Source organism: Macrotis lagotis, chromosome 3, assembly GCF_037893015.1.
Source record: "Macrotis lagotis isolate mMagLag1 chromosome 3, bilby.v1.9.chrom.fasta, whole genome shotgun sequence".
NCBI lineage: Eukaryota > Metazoa > Chordata > Mammalia > Peramelemorphia > Peramelidae > Macrotis > Macrotis lagotis.
In genome coordinates this window covers 113,902,838-113,910,445 of record NC_133660.1, presented here as the reverse complement: position 1 = coordinate 113,910,445, position 7,608 = coordinate 113,902,838, and the positions used below count along the sequence as shown (strand labels likewise).

The 7,608-nt window shown below is 35.7% G+C and overlaps 1 pseudogene; it reads right to left on the bottom strand.

Annotated features, from left to right (window-relative positions):
• Window positions 1-328: 328 nt before the first annotated feature.
• On the bottom strand, window positions 329-1,136 carry LOC141519191 (small ribosomal subunit protein eS4, Y-like; annotated as a pseudogene).
• Between the last annotated feature and the right edge of the window lie 6,472 nt (window positions 1,137-7,608).

Below are 7,608 nucleotides of genomic sequence, written 5' to 3'. Positions count from 1 at the left end.
TAATATCTTTTGTTTTAACATCAGCCATTTTGCAATATTCCTCTCCCCATCCTCCAATCACAGCGAGACTTCCCATGTAACAAAGAAGTTAAGCAAAACCAATAGAGGTACATCTTCCATACCATTTTATGCAACAGTCATATGCAAAGTACTCTAATTCAAGGAAAGAAAAGCATTATGGCTTGTTCAATTTTGCTTTATAAAAATGAGCTGTTTAAGATTCTTATTTTTTTGGTGTAATTTATATATTTGTAGGATTATCATTTTAAAAACTGAATTTAAAATCTTAATTTGACTGAAAACCTACAAATTCTCTCATGATTTACAATCATTTAGCCACTGCTTTGCTTAGCTGCAATCTCTTATCTCTCTCCTCAGCAATTGTAAGATGGATACCCTTTCCTCTGGGAAGAGAGATCCAAGGCTTATTACCTTTGCCAATAACAAAAATGTTTGAAAGCCTAGTGGCAAAACTATTGCCATTGGCATCTTTTACATGAATAACATCAAAAGAGCCAGGATGTTTCTCCCTATTTGTAATCACACCAACTCGACCCAAGTTGGCTCCACCAGTCACCATACATAGGTTTCCAGTATCAAACTTGATGAAATCAGTGATTTTGCCAGCTTCTAAATCAATCTGAACTGTATCATTCACTTTGATGAGGGGATCTGGATAACGGATAGTACAGGCATCATGGGTCACCAGATGGGGGAATACCCTTTGTACTCACAAAGATTTTTCTCACTTTGCATAACTTATATTTAGCCTCCTCAGCTGTGATACGATGAACAGCAAAGCGTCCCTTTGTGTCATATACCAAATGGAAATGTTCCCCTCTCTTCTTAATGCTAATGACATCCATAAAACCAGCAGGATATGTGATATCAGTGTGGACCTTGCCATCAATCTTGATGAATCGCTACATGCAGATCTTCTTTGCTTCATCTCCAGTAAGGACATACTTGAGCCTGTTTCTCAGGAAGATGATGAGGGGGCAACATTCTCTCAACTTGTGGGGACCTGTAGATGGTCTTGGAGCAAATACTCCTGTTAACTTATCCAGCATCCAGTGCTTTGGAGCTGCTACACGTTTCAGATGTTTCTTGGGACCACGAGCCATGGCTACACTAAATCTGGAATAAAGCAGGAAAATTACTCAATTGTAGGTAGGGTCGGGGACTACTTAATGGCTGTGTTTGGCCACATCACTTTAACCCTCTGGGCCTGGCATCTTTTCCAGAAGCACTACCGGCCGGTCCCAGGGCCCTGCGGCAAGAGCCATTCTTCTTACTTCTTCCTGAGTCCTACTTCTTCCTTCTTTCTAGTCTTTTTTACCCCAGCTATGCCCCTATGACAGCTGCCTTTTTTCAGCTGTATCACTGAAATGGTATACAAAATGTATGGCAGCTACTGAAATGGAAACCTTTATCCATGGATTAAGGCTTTTTGTTTTTACTACATTTTTGTATTTGAGGACATGACCTCATATCTCAGATCTCTGACCCCAAAATACAGAATCAGACTAGAGAAATGTGGGATGTATTGAGGGGGCAGTTTCTGGGTATGTAGGAATCAGAAGGGAGTCAGCACTATCTTATCAATTTTCTCTATGCTTGGAGAGCCAAATGGAGGAAGTGAATGCACAGATGAAACAAGTTTCCAAATAGCTTGATTTACTGAGCACAGAGGTTATGAGAGCAAAGACAAGGAATGCACATAGTAAGTACCAGTCTTTTCATTCATAAATTCATTCACTCGTCCAAAGACATTATAAATTACATTCAAAAGTAGTATTTTACATATCCTTACAAGTTCAAAGGAGGAAGACAGAGGCTGGTACATTTTCAATTTTTTTTTACAGCTGGCTAAACAAAGACACAGAAATTATCCCCATCTCCCCTAAATGTCTCTCAATTCTCCACACCTCCCCTCCTCCCAGGTCACAAAGTTAGTAAATTAAAAATAAAACTCAGGAAAAATTCCATTAAGTTTTCTGAACTTAAGATAAATTAAATTCATCCTACAAAAATGATCTAAATCTTTATTTCCACATTTGCTCAAGTGTTTTTCCCCAAAGTGAATTTTTCCCTTATAATTTAGAGAAGTAAATGAGTTATTCTTTCCTCTACTTGTGACCACTTTTCAGAAAGCAACTGATGTGGTCAGTAAGAAGGACAAAGACCATGTGTTTGAATCTAGCTGTGCCATTTACTAAAAGCCATTCACAAAATTCTTTGGTCCTCAGTTTCTCTAACTGCAAAATAAGGAGGTTGGATTAGATAACTTCCCAGACCTACATCTTTGATACTCTCACCTCAAATCCAGTGTTCCTTTCTCTACCTTGCTTTGAACCAATCCATATTCAACTGGAGAAACAAGTCAAAAAGCTTATTACATAGTATATTAACATGTAAATATGCAGTCAAAATCATTATTGCACATCATCTAATTTTTAAAATGACTAGCCATTAAAGTCAATGAGAGAAAAATTAACCACCTCCAGAGATTATAAAGAACTACAAGAAAATAGTGACGAAAGATGCTATCTAAATCCAGAGAAAGAATCGACAAATAGATGTATAGAAAAAATATATATATATTATATATATATATATATATATACATATATCTTTTTCTGATATAGCTATCTTTATTGTAGGGGAGAGATGAAAAAAGGGGAAAAGAAATTTACATAATTTTATTATATATTTAAAAGGAATAGTAAGTAGTTCATAATATGTTTGCAGTCTCATGTGTAATCTTTTTATTATGCTATATTATGGAAATGCTTTTTTAATCCATAAATTAAAAATAAAATTAAATTTAAAAAAAGAAAGCAGTGATTGGTTTTCTGGGCTTTTCACAGAATTCGATGTAGTTCAGTTCAGAAAACTTTTATTAAGTGCTACAATGTGCCAGATAGAATCATAGAACCTAAAACAGGGAAGGGGATCAGGGGGAATTTAGTATAATAATACCAAAGTAGAATCCCCTCTACAACATACCTGATAATGGGCCATCCAGCCTCTTGCTCTAAGACTTTAGCCCTAGCCTACTGTTGGACAGCTCCAGTTGTAAGGCAATGCCTCCTAACCAAAAGCAAACCCAAATTTGTTTCTTTGTTAACTTTTCTTCAGGGTTCCTAGTTCTGCCCTCAGGAACTGAACAAACCAAAGACAGACCCTCTTTCAAACATAGCAACTCTTTCAATACTTGCTCTGGCAAGTCTATGTTTGGCAGAGTTCATCAGAAGGAATGGAAATGGTCCTGTAGTGCGGGTTGTCGAATCTCATTTCCAAATGAGATTCTAAATAATTTGGCATAGAATATTTTTTAAGGATGATTTTCCTATTAACAATGGAAAACAAGTTAGCATTTTAGGGGACCTGTGGGTTTTATTTAACTTTTAAAAGTTAATTAAACACCTAGAATGTGCAAAACACTGGAGATGTGAAAATAGTAATGAAGTAGTCCCTGACCTCAAGAAGATCACTTTCTTTGGGGGGGAGGGCTCATTATAATATGTGCACAGGAGAGAGAGAAAGACACACACACACAAACAGAGACAGAGACAGAGTCATAGACAGAGACAGAGACACACACAGAAGAGACAGAAGGAGAGAGAGAGAGAGAGAGAGAGAGAGAGAGAGAGAGAGAGAGAGAGAGAGAGAGAGAGAGAGAGAGAGAAGAGGTCACTAGTAACTAAAGGGTGGTAGTGTGAAGGATAAGCAAGTTGAAATAGGAGATGGTACTTGTTCAATGCTCTAAAGGAAGCCAGGGTTTCTAAATAATTGGAGTTGAGGAAGGAATAAAGGGTGGAGGTGGGAGATAGAATATTGTGGAAAAGGGAGAGCTAACAGCTCAGTTTGATTGGAATAGAGAAAATTAGGATAAACTGCCATTTCAATAAGAGAAAGTCCTTCCCTTTCTCTCCCCACCCACAAGAACTGAAAGAAATGAATCCTAAACCTTGATTTGATGATGAACTTAACTATCCTTGGGAGAGAAAAAACCCAGCTAAAAATAGAAATGCAAACAACATTCTAGAATTTCTTAAAATGGTTTTGGTTTGGTTCCTGTTCTCTATAGCCTCCGTCTTCTCTATTTTTTTTTCAGAGTGAAACAGTCCCATTCTTTTATTGGGTCCCACATGTTGCCAATGTGGGGATTCAGAAGACAGCTTACAGTTCTCAGTGAAGTCCTTTCTAGTGAGGTCTAAGTATCTAATTTCTCTTTTATTAAAAGAAGTGTCCCAGGGTTCAACTCTAACATCTCCAAGATGGAAATCACTATGTGAGCACATGGTTGGTTCTTTTCTTGTTAAAATACAAGTTGTCTTTTTAACCTCTGTTATTACTATTGTCTTTATTTTTTAATATTTTTTCCAACTAATAATCATTTATTTACTTTCCCTCTCACTGCCCCCTCAAACAAATAAAAAAGAAAGACCCCCATAATAAATGTATTATTACTCTCTGAGTAATACCTCTCTGAGCTCAGTGTCTTTATAAAATGGGAATTGGAATTGTACCTGCCTCAGAAAGTTGTTGTGAGAACTGAATAGATAATGTATTAAAGCAACATAAAATGTGTCAGTTTTAAATTTCAGATCTAAAAGAGCTCCCTTATATTTCCATTTGATGTTCAGTGAATAGAACACTGGGCCAGAAGTCAGGAAGACTGAAGTTTAAATCTGGTTAGTAGTTGTATGACCGTGGGCAAGTCACTTGACCTCTATTTATCTGTTTCCTCACCTGTAAAATGAGGATATTTTTGAAATGTTTAACAGTGACCTGCACATGGTAAGTGCTAAATAAATACTTATTATTTTCTTTTATACACAATAGTTAGTGATTCTCACAAGACCTTGAGAGGTAGTTGCTTTTATTTTACAGGAGAAGAAACTGAGGCAGACTTGCCTTAGGGTCACATAACTAGTAGGCAGCTGAGGCTGGATTTGAACTCAGGTCTTTTCTGACTCCAGTGCTTTATTTACCTTACCACGTAACTACCTCTGGTTCTTCTCTCTAATGCCTACCCTAATTAACTAGACCCCTTGTCTTCAGCCCCTTGGGACCTATACCAATAACTGTGTAACTTTTTGCTGACTGACTCAGGACCCGGCATCCAAGTCCAAATACCTGGGCTGCGTTTTGTACTGTAGAGGTGCTGTTTGAATCCAGAGCCAGGTCCTAGTACAAGGGGTCCTACCTGTGATCAATTTTTAAAATTTTAAAATTTAATTTAAATTTTTTAAAAAGCATCAGAATAATAGCAACAATAAAGTTTTTGGAGCCTTGTGACTTCTCAGGTTTGAGAATAACCATTTTCCCTGGATAAATAGGAGAGTGCTGATATCATCAGGTCTGACTTGGAAAAAATTTGTGTGGTGGAGACATTTCTGGTTTTTATTTAGAAGACTTCTGATTGTATGTTTCTGGTGTAAATAGCTCAAAAATATTTGGCTGGACTTTAGTAATTAAATAAAAGCCAATGTCCTGGCCATCCCTTCTTCAATACTTACTAAGCATTCCTCTTAAGAACATATCCCAGCTGTCTTCTATCACCTTACATTCTTCCACACTTGTCCTTCCCTAAATGACCTGGGGATCTAAACTGTTCCAAAATCCTAGTTAATTTGAACACTGTTTACATGTACTATCCTTACTGAGAAACTTTCTTTAAATGTACTATTCTAGGGCTGACTTTAGAAATTCTTTGCTTGTCAGCACACACACAAATGCACAAAACTCAAGGCAAATATTGGGATAATTTAAGTCAATAAAAAACATAAAATCTTAAAAACCTATTTTATTCAATTATTTTATAAATTGTAAATAAAAATTTTTACTTTTGCCTGGCTGTTTGAAAAGCTAGAATCAATTCAGCTTTCTTGTTTTGGGGAAGTGGTGAACAGAGGTGAGGAGTTAATGAGGATATAAATGACAAATTCTAAAATGTGGACAAAAATATATACTATTTCCTTTGGAAAAAGGCAGAAATATGAAATCTGCCAGAAGAGACTATCTACCTATATTAACTATATTTGGAGATGGGGAATGACTTTGATATTTGTTCAATGGACCTTAATGTTATTTAGTCCTTTAAAAAAAAATCCTAAGTGCTTTTTCTGTTATCAAACAGTTCATTAAATATTGTATTAAAATTTTTGTCCTATATAGTATATTAGTGTCTACTTCACAAGAAGACTAAGTATGTCAGCATGTGTAAGGTGTTTTGTAAACTTCAAAGCATGATTTAAGTGTGTTTCTTCATTCACTGAAGAAGAAATATTTAAGTAAACAATTCTATCTTATTAGACTCTAAGTACCTTGAGGGCAGGGATTGTCTTTTGTCTTTCTTTGTATTCTCAGTACTTAGTATAGTATCTGACACATATGAAGCCTTAATGATGCTTGTCCTTCATTCTTTTTTAAACAATTTATTGATTTATTTTTGACTTTTACAATTTCCTCCCAATCTTGCTTCCCTACCCTCACCACCTCCCCAAAGGCAGTCTGATAATCTTTACATTGTTTCCATGCTATACATTGATCAAAATTGAATGTGTTGAGAGAGAGATCATATCCTTAAGGGAAAAAAAAGTGTATTTAAGAGATAGCAAAATTACATGCTACCTTTTTTTCCTTTTAAATTTAAATTAAAGGTAATGATCTTTTTTGGTCTTTGTTTAAACTTTACAATTCTTTCTTTGGCTACAGATGGTATTTTCCATTGAAGATCCCCTAAAATTGTCCCTGATTGTTGCACTGATGAAATGAGCAATGAAGGCTGATCATCACTTCCATGTAGCTGTTAGGATGTACAATATTCTTCTGATTCTGCTCATCTTGCTCAGCATCAGTTCATGCAAATCCTTCCAGGCTTCTCTGAATTCCCATGTCTCCTGGCTTATAATAGAACAATAGTGTTCCAGAACATATATATATATATATATATATATATATATATATATATATATATATATTATATATACTATATATATAATATATATATAATATATATATAACATATATAATATATATATGTATATATGCTCAGCCATTCCCCAATTGATGAACATTTACTCAATTTCCAATTTTTTTGCCACCACAAACAGGGCTGCTATGAATATTTTTGTACAAGTGATGTTTTTACCCTTTTTCAAGATCTCTTCAGGGTATAGACCCAGTAGTGGTATTGATAGATCAAAGGGTATGCACATTTTTATTGCCCTTTGGGCATAATTCCAAATTGCTCTCCAGAAAGGTTGGATGAGTTCACAGCTCCACCAACAATATATTAGTGACCTAGATTTCCCACACCCCTTCCAACATTGATCATTGTCCTTTCTGGTCATATTGGCCAGTCTGAGGTGTGAGATGGTGTCTCAGAGATGGTTTAATTTGCATTTCTCTAATCAGTAATGATTTAGAGCAATTTTTCATATGACTATGGATTGCTTTGATTTCCTCATCTATAATTTGTCTCTGCATGTTCTTTGACCATTTGTTAATTAGGGGATTTTCCTTCATTCTTGAAGAAGACCATGACATTAGGAAGGAGATACCATAACATGCCAATGAATTGGATTTGAGGGAGGG